This window comes from Anolis carolinensis, chromosome 1 (assembly GCF_035594765.1).
Source record: "Anolis carolinensis isolate JA03-04 chromosome 1, rAnoCar3.1.pri, whole genome shotgun sequence".
In the NCBI taxonomy this organism is placed as follows: domain Eukaryota; kingdom Metazoa; phylum Chordata; class Lepidosauria; order Squamata; family Dactyloidae; genus Anolis; species Anolis carolinensis.
The window spans coordinates 76,586,228-76,600,607 of NC_085841.1; the positions used below are offsets into that span (position 1 = coordinate 76,586,228).

The window sequence follows — 14,380 nt, forward strand, 5'->3', positions numbered from 1 at the left end:
CTGCAACAAATCACTCTGACCAAGAGGTCATGAGTTCGAGGCCAGCTTGGAGCTGCATTCGTCTCTGTCTTTGTTCTATGTTAAGGCATTGAATGTTTGCCTTATATGTGTGATGTGATCCGCCCTGAGTCCCCTTCGGGGTGAGAAGGGCAGAATATAAATACTGTAATTACATAAATAAATAAATAAATAAATAAATAAATAAATAGTATTCTTTTAACAGCATGTATTGAAACCAGAAGAAGTTTTTATATCGTTGGGTTATCTCTTCTTGTGATTTTAACTGGACGCTATCATTCTTTTTGATCAAAGTTTCCCTATAAGTGGGCCACTTTGTCCAACCAAGCAATCTTCTCTGGCTTGCTTCTAACGAGGACAGCCACATTGGAGTATTTGAATAGAACTTTCCTTTATATCTTTCCCAAATCTTTAAAAGGACAGATCTTATGAAATGATTGCAGACATTTTTCTCTATTTTCATTTTTCCATACCATAGGTATGAATGCCATCTACGATGATGGATGATGATGGATGATGATGATGATGATGATGATGATGATGATGATTATTATTATTATTATTAGTTTCCAGATGATCGGATTTGATTTCAAACATTAAAGGGGTCTTGGTGTGATCCAGCAGTGTGCTTTTGTATGTTCAAGGTCTGTCACTTAACATCAATTAAGCATTAATTTGAATGATTGTATGATTTGATTTATTTTCTCACTTTCTCTGTCAAAGCAGCTTACAAAAATAATTTAAAACTTACCATGAGAACTGTTACTATGGAACTCCTGGTAGAGAGTTAGTAGTACACCTTTCTTATACTCATCACCAAGACCATCACACACAGAACTGAGGAGGGTGCTAATCTGCTGAACTTGCTGACCAAAAGGTTGGAGGTTTGAATCTGGGGAGTGGGTGAGTTCCCACTGTTAGTCCCAGTTTCTGCCAATCTAACAATTGGAAAACATTCAAATGTGAGTAGATCAATAGGTAAGGTAATGGCGCTCCATGCAGTCATGCCAGCCACATTACCTTGGGGGTGCCTATGTGAAGAGCATTCACATATAAAAAGGTATAGGATAAAGATGCGTTTTCTTCCCAAGGTAGTTCTTCATGGAATTTTGGGCAATGGTCGTAAAGATATGACTTTAGTTGGCTTTATTCAATATTTGCTTCCTGAATGTGAATCAATTATACATAATTGAGGGAAAGTTGTGGTCTAGCTTTCATGACTTGCAGATATTACATTTCCCTCTTCAGTAATCGCAATAAACCATAAAAGAAGTATAGCCATCTGAAGATCTTTTAAAGGACATTCTGACATCGTCCCCAAAGTACAGGGCAATGTATTAATAACTCTCTGCAATGCAGTACATAATTATTTGACCTACGCATCATACTGCAGAGTATGATGTAAAAACAAAAACAAAAAGTTATCTTCTGTTGATGCGATAGAACAAAGTTTTGTACACACTTAAAAAGAATCCCAGATGCAGATTTAGAGCAAGCATTTGTGCGTGTGTTTGTTCCATGCAGTCATGCCGGCCACATGACCTTGGAGGTGTCTATGGACCAGGGGTACTCAAACTTTTAAAGCAGAGGGCCGGTCCACAATCCTTCAGACTGTGGAGGGGCCAAATATCATTTGAAAAAAAAATGAACAAATTCATATGCACACTGCACATGTCTTATTTGTAGTGCAAAACAACAACAACAATGAAAGAACAATACAATATTTAAAAATGAAAACAATTGTAACCAACATAAACCTATCAGGTTTTCAATGGAAAGTGTGGGCCTGCTTCTGGCCAATAAGATAGTCAAGTTAATTAGGATTGTTGTTGTTGTTGTGTGCCTTCAAGTCATTTCAGACTTTGGGTGAGCCTAAGTCTAAAATTATTTATTCATTCATTTACTACATTTATTTATTACATTTATATCCCGCCCTTCTCATTTGGAGTCAGATCTGAGCATGAATAACCAGGGTTCAGCAGAGGATGTTTACACAGTTAAAACTGATACACAAACTATACCCATTCCTTGAGATATCAGATCTGACTACAAGGATTACACCCTGCCTGGATTACTGTAACACATTCAGCATGGGGCTGCCTTTGGAAAATGTTTGGAAAGTCCAGGAGGTTCAAAATGATTGGGTCATGTTATAACAGGCATGGGCAAACTTCAGCCCTCCAAGTGTTTTTGACTTCAACTCCCACAATTCCTAACACCTAGTAAGCTTTTAGGAATTGTGGGAGTTGAAGTCCAAAACACCTGGAGGGCTGAAGTTTGCCCATGCCTGCGTTATAAGTTATATATAACCCCCATGCTGAAACACCGGGTGCCAATAAATTTCTGGGCAGAATTCAAAGTGCTAGTTCTGACTTTTACATCACTACATGTTTTGGGTCCAGAATATTGGGGGGAGGACTTTCTATGTGAGTTTCCTAGAGCTATAAAATCAGTGTGGAAATTATTTTTAATATGTCATAGCAGGGAAAATTTGAGGGAAAATAGAATACAAATAATACATCATTATAATAGATATACATTGGCGGAAAAATATTTTGTCCCAAATTTGGGGTGGTGAAGTAATATATTTTCTTCCTAAAGTTTAGTCAACCAATATTATTTATTTCTGAAGGTCATTAACATTTCAAAATATGGAAAGATTTCTCTCAATTTCAGAGACAAAAATTCTATAAGATCCATAGAAAGAAGTTCATCCATCAATTCCTGCCTTAAAGAAAATCAAAAGGAAAGCATCTCCTTTCCTGAATCTTCTCATCTGTATATCGTGGTGGAATCAAGACCTGTATGTCTACGTCAAATGGAAATAGCATCTGGATTCACTTGACAGCCAACATTTGCAGACACCTTTGAATAAATTTACTCTTCTGTCAAGCATTGGGCTTGTGAATTTGAAACCTAGCCTCTAGCCTAACACTTTCCTGAATAGCTTTTAGCTCTTAGACCAACCTCAATTTTTTCACATCTCCCTGCTCTAAACAGCTGGGGAAAATAATATTAGAATTGTTTAAAAGTAGTATCAGTCCTTATCCCCGTGCACAGCTCACATCCATACTCACTACTACTTAGATATTCCCTAATAGATTAGGGAGTAAGTCATTTGTATAGACCTGGGGCAGTCTGTAAAACCACTGAAGGATCCCAGGTTTTCTGCCCTGGATTCCTCCAGTGGTTTTACAGACTGCTCCAAATGCCAAAAAACCTCAAATGCAAGTCTAGAAGTGGGTCACTTCTAGATCTGATGTTGAAGTTAATCATCATCGAGAACATTCCTATACCCTGTCTGGAAATTAGCTAGTTTTACATAAGAATGCAGGTAAGATTTGTTTAACTTATTTAACCTACCACTGCAGTCCTGTGAGTATTTATTTACTAACACATCCCTATATTTCATAACATTAGAAAATAAGCATAAGATAATATAGAAATATACATACAATTTTGTGTGGAAGGAGAACAATTCTTCTCTATGGTCTGCAAGACCTCTGGGTGTTGCAGAGCATTAGTTCTCAGCGTGTGTCTTCCTAGAGCAGTGGTACTCAATGTGTGGGTCCCCATATGTTTTGATCAACTCCCAGAAATCCTAACAGCTGGTAAACTGGCGGGGATTTCTAGGAGTTGTAGGCCAGAATACCTGGAGACCCATAGGTTGAGAACCACTGCCTGAGAGGTTTTGGAGGTCAATTCTCAGAATCCTTGATCACTGGATATGCTGGGAGTCAAAACTCAAAAGATCTGAATAACCAAAAGTTCCAGAGAACTTATACAATCATCTTTATTGTATAGAATTTTATTTAAAAACGGGTTGCCCATGCTGAGTTCTCAACAGCAGGCCCCTCTTTGAGTGCAAAATCTCGTAGGACGCCTAGCTATACTTCTCTCGGCAGAGGAAAGTGATGTATTTCTTTCTCAGCAGAGAGAAGTGTACGGTTTTGAGTTCCTGGGCTTCCTTTTTGGAGCTCAGTGTGGATAGCCTGTGCTCCAACATGTGAGCCTTCCGTTTGGATACTCTCCCCTTCGTGGAGCAGTTGGTGAGCAGGATAATGGGAATATTTGAATATATAACATATTATGCCTGGTGGCGCAATGTGTTAAAGCGCTGAGCTGCTGAACTTGCAGACCGAAAAGTTGCAGGTTCGAATCCGGGGAGCAGAGTGAGCGCCCACAGCCCCAGCTTCTACCAACCTAGCAGTTCGAAAACATGCAAATATGAGTAGAAATGGGGATGAGCACCAACCCCCAGAGTTGGATACGACTGGCCTTAATGTCAGAGGAAACCCTTTACCTTTACCTACTAATATATTATTGAAGTCAAAAGCAGGAGGTCCCCTTCTGTGGAGAGGGCGAGGAAGGACACCATGAAAATTGGATCTTCAAACTGCAAAAAGCTAATTTATTGAGAGCTTAGCAATAACAACAAATAATGCATACATCAGTGCAATCAAAGGATTTGTCGCAACCTGGAAAATGGTTGCAAGGCTTTTTACCACTTCTACAGAAAGTAGAAAACACATCCTTATTGGCTTACAAAGATCATTTAACCCATTCATCTAATATTGGCTACATCACAAGCATATTAACCATCATACAATTCCATTGGTTTCTTTGTTGTAACAACATGTGACTCTTTAGACAATGGTGCTTTCATGTTATTGACCCTGATTACAGCACCTGCTTATCTACTTCTTGTTGAAAGTATAGGTTCGAAACCCACTGGGAACCCTAGGGAGTGGTGGCTAACCGGTTCAGTCTTGGTGTATTGTTATTCTTGAAAAGTAACTTCTTTTCTCTGGAACAACTCTTTTTCCAAACATCAGCATTTTCTCTCAAACATAGGCCTCTCTCAAAAGCCTTCTGTAAATTAGGCCAATCACAACATATGGGACTTATAGTCATTAGAAATATCTTTGAAAATTCTCTTTTTAAACCCACGTCCCCCTCATTCCATCCTCTCTTTTTTTGAAGCTGAAAACCTTTTCAGCTGAGAAAATCAAGATTATGCACACACAGAGCAAAGAAGCAATCAGTCTATCGCCATACAGTGACCCCCTGTTCTGTGGCCAATCATCCGCATCCACTCTGGATATTTCTGCCAACTCTAGATTCTCTGGTGTAGTTCCTGTGATCTCGCTGGGGAACAACATCCAAGAGTTGTCTGTTTTCTGTCTTTATAGGGGCCACTGCAGAGGACAGAGTAACTCTATAAGCATATATTATCAAAGCGAAGCAACACAATAATATTAATAACATTATGACAATTGCAATCTCAAACATGACCAGAGCCTTTACCCACTGTAGGCCAGGAAGTCAGGTTTTGATGGCATGCTGACCAGGGAGAAGATCCAACAGGTAACATCTCTCCCTAGAAAAATCCTTCCAGTCTTTATGTGAAAATCATGTTACACAAAGAGTTCCCAAACAGATCCTTCTTGTAATAAAACAATAGAACTGAATCCATATTCTAAACATGTATATTTTCACACATGAGTATGGCAAGAAGACAGGTCTCTAAATGTTCAAAAACAAAAGAGACACCTATCATTAATAGTAAGGTGTCAATTTCAGACAACAATCATGAAGTTAAAGGGAATGCATGCAGCTTTTTGTATAGTTGTACTGCGTTGTACTGGGCCATTATCTGTAAATACTTTAGGTGATAAACATAAAGCTTTACATAAATGTTTTATTATGCTCTCATGAATACATTTCAACTGGCTCTGTGCCTACTCCACCCCTTTCCTATCCCCCTGGGTGAGTATGAGAAAACCTTGACACAAAAGTTTCTAACACAAATGTATAGCAGCAAAAATACTGGGCATGCAGAAAGGTCAAGCTGCTCTCATTACTAGCACACAGCAGGGCCACAGCATGATAACCATCAGAGTTTCGCTTCAAATACAAAAACCCACATAGTTTTCTTTCTTGGCCTTACATCGTTGTTTCTATTTTTTTTAAAAAAAACTTAAAAGGATGCATGAATCTTATCACAGAACCTTTATCTATTATTTAGAGCTCTGTTCAGAACTGTAACACAAAGAATTAGTGCAGAAGCAGCAACCACTATTTGAGACAATGGGCACTTACCCAGTCAACAGAAAATCAGTATGTTTTGGGCCACATCTACACTGATCATTTAATTAAGTTCAAAGTTAACTTCAAACTGGAGCAGCTAGACAACAAACAACCACAAAGGTGTGTGAAAAATAACCCTTAATGCACACTAGTGGTTTGTGTAATTACTCTCTGGGCCTCAAACTGGTTCCCTGATTTCCTATGTAGTCATTTGCACAGCAAAACCACTTTTTTTCAACACTGGTTTGAAATGGCATTGAATGATCAGTGTGGATGGGGCCTAGGTCTCATTTTTTAAACCCCAAGTAGAAAAACAACAGGCAGGCAATCAACATTTTACTCCATCTAGTAGCTGTTAAAATTATAATTCACATCTATCTTAATATCCACTGATCCCATCTTACCAGGATTAGGTGGTATTGTTTGTGACTGGAAACATTTCTCTCATGGTCCCTTTATTCCCCATCCATCTTCCCCATGGGTGCTTGCTTAAATTACTAGAAGGGGAGATTAATTGCTGCTTGCTATGGATTCAGCACTCTTTGTTCCTGCTGTTGCCTCTGCCCTGAGCAAAGCAGTTTAGTACTGACTCTTAGCATATTGGAGCATATTTCTGGTGCTACAATGCCAGACAATTGATCCTGCTTATTTGATACCTCCAGTGAAGGCAGATAGCAATGTTGGTATCTCCTCTCACTTCAACATGTCCCAGACACTGCTTTTCCTCTCTTAGCCTTTCCAGCTTAGAGGTTGCTTCTGTTAGGTTCCCTGTCACTCCCTCCTCCTCCTCCTCCCTGCTGTCCTCCAACACTGAAGCTCTCATGACAGTAGCAGAAGCTTGCTTCCACTAACACTAATATTTCTGAAGGTCTTTCTGGGAATGTAGCAGACTTGTTTCCACTGTTTCAAAAACTATTGGGCCTCAGAAGTTGAAAGCAAATCACTCTACATCTAGATTGTCTTCTAAGGGAGTCTCCAAAGAATGTATTAAAATACAATACTCTGGATTGCAGATGTTAGCTACATTCAGAGAAGTAGTAGCAGAGTACTAACACAATTATTTAGAAAGCACTATATATCACTAAGGCAACTTGAGATTTGAATAATAGTAACGGATCACCACGCTATGACCCTGCTCTTTTTGTGAATGTCCACTTTCCTCATACAGGTGGAATAGCATTCATCCTAAAGAAATAAACATGTTCTAGCAACATATTCTAGGAGCCCCTGATGGCGCAGTGGATTAAACTGCTGAGCTGCTGAATTTGCTGACTGAAAGGTCGGCAGTTCGAATTCGGGGAGTGGATTGAGCTCCTGCTGTTAGCCCCAGATTCTACCAACCTAGCAGTTCAAAAACATGTAGATGTGAGTAAATCAATAGGTACCACTCCGGTGGGAAGGTAACAGCGTTCCATGCAGTCATGCCAGCCACATGTCCTTGGAGGTGACTACAGACAAAGCTGACTCTTCGGCTTAGAAATGGAGATGAGCACAACCTCAAGTCAGACACGACTAGACTTAATGTCAGGGGAAAACATTTACCTAAGCAACACTTATATACTAAGCTTTAGTGTTAGTTCTCATCCATGCACTGCCACAGTCTGTTATAGATTCACAGCCTCATCCAGATGTAATGAAAAATAAAAAATGGATATCATTCAAACCTGAGTGACAACATATTCCAGACCATCACATCTGTGGTTTCATGTAAATGTTGAACATCAAGTGAAATATGATAAAGCCAAAATTCAAATGTCATAAGGTGAAGCAGAAATCCCTGTGTACCATCTTCTAGGAATCAACTTCCAAACGCAACTGAGAAACCTGCTTCAGAAAGATTAAAAGTCATCTAGAAATCTACAGAGCTCTGCTTCTTAAACTGTGGGTCCTGACCTCAAATGATGTTAATGTTAGGGTCCCCAAAATTTTGCAACAGCTTTAGGCGTTTACACAAATCTGCTGTGCAGTGTTTACAGTGAACCCTGGAGAAGATGTTTCAGCTGTACTTAATAAAAAGGAAAATTCATCTATTTAGCAAGCCTTGTAAGCACTGGTTTGTTATCAGTAAAGGATTGATTTTTATACTTGTTTTTTATACTTATATCCCAGGAACACGTAAACATTTATTGGGTCAAAAGAAATTGCAAGTTGAAAAGCTTACGAAGTCTTGCTATAGAGAACACTAACATTTCTTTATTAGCTTGTTCAATATCCTTGTGGGGGAGGATTAGTTGGTATTAAATTAGACTCGAATATTCAGAGTTTTGTTATGCTCTTTGTCATGCTACATATTTATAAATATGTAAATATAATTATAGGTTATGACTTGAAATGTAGAGATGCCCTGTGTAGCAACTAATGCTTCATTCCTGTACCAACTTACAAAGTAAACTTTACTGAATACAACAGAGCCAACCTCCAAGCCAATAGTGATAATTGCTCTTCATGCTTATGTCTGTGTGGCTGTGCCTTCAAGTTGCCTGTAGACCTATGGCAACCCCATAAATTTCACAGGGTTTTCTTAGGAAATGAATGCCTAGAGATGATTTTGCCAATTCCTTACTCTGAAATATAGCCTACACCACTTGTAACTGATTCCAAAAACACCACACATTCTTTCCTACTACTCTTACCTCCCACTTCCTCTCCTCTTTCTTCTAGGTTGAATGTTACATAAACTCCTTGGTCCAGGGATGTTCATACTCTGGAAAATGCTATGTTAAACTACACTACTGAAAAATCACAAACAAAATAAAAGCCAACAAAAATAAAATTAGCAATGTCTACTCTTAAACCATAGCAATTCAGCAATAACAATAAATAATGTCCAAACTTCTCTAATAACTTTGGATCTAGTAGAGCAGTCTTTTATCTGGAAAAAACATCAAAAATATCTGATTATGTTTGCAAGATATTTGGAAAGTTCTCAATGGAAAGACTACAAATTCATATAATGCCAGAACCTTTTGATTCAGTTGGATTTTATTAGTAGCATAAGCTGTCAAGGAATTCTGGCCCATCTGCTTCTTGTTAGCTTCATTCATGAAGGTTGCTTTCTACAAATGATAATTCCTGAGTAATTTTTTCCATCTACAAAAATGCAAGAGTTTTTTCAATCTTATTGGCAAAGAACTCTACCAAATGGGACCCTGGAAATGTAAATAGCAAATTCATGTTTTGAGAAAGATCTCTTATAGATCACTAACCCTCACTTATTATTATAGGCCTAGTCCTTGCCAATGTGCATGCTTTCCATGGGCCATAAAGGAGAAAATTGTAAACATCTGGATTTCCAGAGGTTTGCTGCCTTAATATACGTGGCTGATCTTTTTCTAGAGTAGTATGCCAAACTGCCATGTCAGGGGCAAAATTATAACAGCTATAGCTATTTTACCCTCAAGATAGCTATTTAGAACAGGGTGGGGAAATGTTTTGCCAGGTTTATCTTTGTTATAAAAGAAAACAATAAAAGTATTGGGATGATTACTAGAGGATCAGTGGGAGTTTGCACATCAAAAAGGAACTGGCCTTTGAATCTTCTTTGCTATATTCTTATGCTGAAGACAAAAGAGAAGAATATTGGGTTCTTGAACACACTAACAGAGGCATAAAGAATATTCTCAAAAATGTACACCCTCAGTGAGAAGACTTACTGTAGAAGCAACAATTACCATGCATGAGAAGTGATGTGACAGGTGTTTTGTTGTTTATGTCCCCAGATTTTGCATGAGGAACCTCTAATGCAAAACTAGCCGTTTTTCCTTTCTTAAACAAAACATTCAGACATCTAAATCCTACACAGCAGAAAAGTTTTTTCAAGTGGAACCCTCAACATTTTCCATCTCATCCCAACCTCACCATTGCCCTTCCGTGACATAACATTGCTGGGGTAGTGGTGGTGGGTGAAGTTGAAGACTAGGATTGGAGACCAAAGATATCTTCCACCAAGATGAGCTGGGGTTCCTAAGAGTTGATAGTACCCTTAGTCTGCATCTCACTATGAGGACATAGATATATGCTCTTCCAATCCTCTCTGATCTCTCCCAGCAATGGAATTGGTGAGTATTCGGTGCAGAGGGAGGAATATCAACCTCCACAATACATCCAGAATTATAAGGTGGATTTATAGTTGTCACTAACACAATATCTATCAGAGAGCCAGTAATCACAGGGCAGTATTATTGATCAAAATAAGCAACCAACTATCCAGTACATAATCTTTTAAAAAAGTAAATGCAACAAGGCAAAAGATACTATAATTTGCACCCCTCCTCCCAAAAAAATGGACAAAAATTAACTTTGCACATGCAAATGCTTCACAAACATTCACAAAGGCTTTTTCCCTCCTCATGAGAATGAAATATGCATGGATTTACATATTTCATTCCTAGAAATAAACGTTTAAAATTGTTTTTCTGAAGGGATCTTTTAATGCAAATTAAACTAAACTGGTTGGAAAACCTAAATAAAATCTGACGTTCCTTCATGGTGGTACTTGAGTTTAGGGGTCTGAAAAACTCACAAGTCATCTCTACTTTACATTCAAGTTTTGGGAACATAATCTGCCTTTCGGCTTCTCAGTTTGCATTCAGTAAAATGGGTGCTTTGGTAGCAAATAAGGGTTCAGTGAATTATATGATCCCCAGCTTCCTACTATCTCTTTCTTGTACTCTGTTATCCCGAAAAATTTTACATTCTTTTGTGCATTCATTGTGAATTAAGATGAACTGAACTCCTTTGAGATCAATTATTTTAAAAAAAAAGACACACATTAACCTCTAAAGAAATGCCACATTTCTGGAATAAACCTCCAAGGTGCTAGCACCCAAAATACTCAGACTTGGGGAGGCCACCAGCTTTCCTACTAAACTGCAAATCTTTCTGCAGGCGTTCTTATATTTTCCCTGATATACAACTGTATAACATGCAGAAATAAAAAGTGTAAACCTGTAGTAATTTCCCAAACCTAATCTATTTTGTTTTATAAGCAATAAGATGGCATTTCTATATATTCACAGTTCCAATTCATTCATATTTCCTTGGAAACAAAATCCAAAGAGCAAAATTGGAATTAATTTCATGTCACGATGTATGTAATTGGACCCTTTGGGATTATGCAAGAGGTTATATCTTTAAAAGGTAATACAGCTAAAGCTCAAAAACCACCAGAGTTATATTTCTCTCTCCTTTTTTTGGAGCAATATGCTTAGGACAAATACATTAATAGAGGTAGATACAGATTACAACTATGAGAATAACGTTGGTATAAAGGTGCATAAAAGAAGAAAATAAACTCAGGAGAATCAGCAAGAATCAAGGAAAGTACAAGAAAAGGACTGCTTACCCTACAGATGCTTCCTCTGCAACAAAACAATCTCATTTTTCACAGGACTGATTGAGTAAGCCTATCCAAATGCCATGAAATCAATTGTTCATTCTACAAATGGTAATTGGCTTAAGGCTGCTTGAACAATGTACACACAGCAATGTGGCTGCCTAGAAATCCATCTGCAAAATACCAAATGAAAGTGTACCTCTGAGATTGCTGGCAGATTTTCCTAAACAGCCCACATAAAATTGTTCTTCACTTAAAGGTGTTCGGCAAAAGATTAACAAGTGGCTAAGAGCCACCCTTCTGGTCTGGATTTTAAAGCTGCAGTTTTTGATACCACCGCTGGCAGCCAGCCATCACTGCAGGCCTCAAAAGTAGTAGAAAGCTTAACGGGGGGGGGGGGGGGGGGGGGGGCACACACAAAAGCTTGCCAGGAAAATTCCTTGTAAGCCTGCAGCTCTGCAGCAATCTTTCAGTGAAGAAGGGCAACAGCACTTGATCCTACTGCCATCCTCAAAATTCATGCTCCATAAAGGTAAGAAAGACACCTCTCATTAAGAAACAAACAGCTCTACACTGGCATAGGAAATAAAAGTGCACAAAATGGAGAAAGAAGAAGGCAAAGCTGAAGAAATTGTTTTACCTCAGACAACTGGAGAAAACAGCAGAGCATGGAAAAATCATTTGTTATAACTATAGTTCCAAATCTTCTCCTCACATGGAACACTAAAAATTACCAAGACCCAGTAGTCTGGAAGGGAGATGACAAATACCACATAGATACTATACCATTTTTTTGGGGTTGCATCATTATTGTCTATTTTAAAATCAGTGAGTTTCAAAGAAAATATTTATCTCACACACATTTCTATATTACAAAATATTAAATATTTTTGCTACTCTGCCCTTACTGCAAGACAAAAATCTGAGAGCCCAAGTGAGGAACTGGTAACTGTAACTGAATAACAGGATGCACTGAGTTCTGCTAATTCTTAGTTCTTTTCTTGGACATTATGCTCATAATCCTATAATCATTATATATTGGGCATCCATTCCTTCTAGGGAACAGATAGTCACTTGCAAAGGTTGCAAGAAAATGAATTCAGTCTCAACTGTACTTGCGAATTCAGACTTAAATCTCTCTAGTGCAGTGGTTCTCAACCTGGGGTCCCCAGATGATTTGGCCTACAATTCCCAGAAATCCCAGGCAGTTTACCAGCTATTAGGATTTTTGGGAGCTGAAGAACAAAAACATCTGGGGATCCCAAGTTGAGAACCACTGCTCTAGTGGACGATGGCATTCATGTCAGTGAAGTGCTGAATCCAATAAATATTTGACCCTAGATTTGAAAAGACACTTGCCAATGGGCCGAATTCAATCATTTCATCACCTTGGGTATATGTAGACCAGGGTTCGAATCCCCACTCAGCCATGGAAACTCACTGAGTGACCTTGGGCACACACATCCCCTGAGCCTCAAAAGAAGTCAATGCAAATTGATAATAAATCCTTCCAAGGAACCTCTATGATATGGATGATATGCACTGGAGGTGACCTGCAGGCCCATAATGGTAACAACCAGGTAGGTTTGAAAGTTCAACATCCAACAAACATAAAAATCATTAGCTACCACAGACATGTAGTTTCACATGCATGAACAATATGCTTCCGTGTTCCTTTATCCCTGCTACAGCTATGAATTATGGTTTAAACAAGGCTGCACAACTGGCAGCTCACCAGGTATTTGGGTCTCCAACTCCCAGAAGCCAGCTTGTTCAATGGTCATGAATTCTGGGAGCTGAAGTTCAAAACATTTGGAAGACCACAGGTTGTGAATGCTGGGTTTAACCTGTGAATAGTTCAAACAAGGCATGATCAAACCATGATTTATAATAGTTCCTTAAGTATAATAGTTCCTTAAGTTTCAATATAAAATGGAGTTCACATAAGTTTAAAAGTACTTGTAAAAGTCAACAACTACCTAACAGATTCTGCAATGGGTGCACAATCAACACCCCTCCACCTACCACATAAAAACCGCAAAAGAGGGTTGTGCTTATAAAAGTACTGATTATACCAGAGGCACTATTTACATACTGTCTGGACCTATTTTGGAAAGGGGGGACAAGATTGGAGTCCCATCAATATTTTAATCTATAATTCAGTGTTACATAAACAATCCTTTCCCTGGGTTGTTGTATGTTTTCCGGGCTGTATGGCCATGTTCCAGAAGTATTCTCTCCTGACGTTTCGCCCACATCTATGACAGGCATCCTCAGAGGTTGTGAGGTATGGAGAAACTAAGCAAGGAAGGTTTGTATATATCTGTAGAAAGTCCAGGGTGAGAGAAGAACTCTTGTCCTTTGGAGGCCAGTGTGAATGTTGTAGTTAATCACCTGAATTAGCATTGAATAGCTTCATCTCCTGGCTTCTTCCTGCCTGGGGGCATCCTTTGTTCAGAGTCATTAGCCGCCCCTGGTTGATTCATGTCTGGAACTCCTCTGTTTTCAGAATGTTGCTTCTTATTTACTGTTCTAATTTTTGAGTTTTTAAATACTGGTAGCCAGTATTAAATGCCTGCCATAAATGTGGGTGAAACGTTAGGAGAGAATACTTCTGGAAAATGGCCATACAGCCCAGAAAGCATACAACAACCCTGTGATCCCGGCCATGAAAGCCTTCGACAACACATTAAATCTTTTCCCTGTTAATGCTGTCCTCCTCCTCCACCAGCACAACCACAAGCAGATCAGTGCACATAGTTAGCTGCCACATATCAGTAAAACTACTGCTTAAGATGCGCATTTATTGGGGGGGGGAGCACCAGTACACAGGCAATCAGCAAATGTCTTAAAGAGAAGCACTTTAGTTTGACTCTAGTTGGAAGACAAGGGTGAGAGCAAGACTGCATGAGAATATTCTGTACAGGACAAGTGGAT

At 38.8% G+C, this 14,380-nt stretch overlaps 1 protein-coding gene across 3 annotated transcripts in view; it reads right to left on the bottom strand.

Annotated features, from left to right (window-relative positions):
* plekhg1 (pleckstrin homology and RhoGEF domain containing G1) overlaps window positions 1-14,380 on the bottom strand; it is a 143,896-nt gene that overhangs the window by 72,981 nt on the left and 56,535 nt on the right. Inside the window, exon 1 of one of the 3 annotated variants that reach the window (XM_062977445.1) lies at window positions 11,643-11,755. The exons of 1 other annotated variant lie outside the window; for it this stretch is intronic. The gene's annotated coding sequence lies outside the window, so the exon portion shown is untranslated. Of the gene's footprint in view, window positions 1-11,452; window positions 11,605-11,642; window positions 11,756-14,380 lie in introns of those variants that run through there. One more of the 3 variants, XM_062977439.1, reaches the window with a different exon arrangement.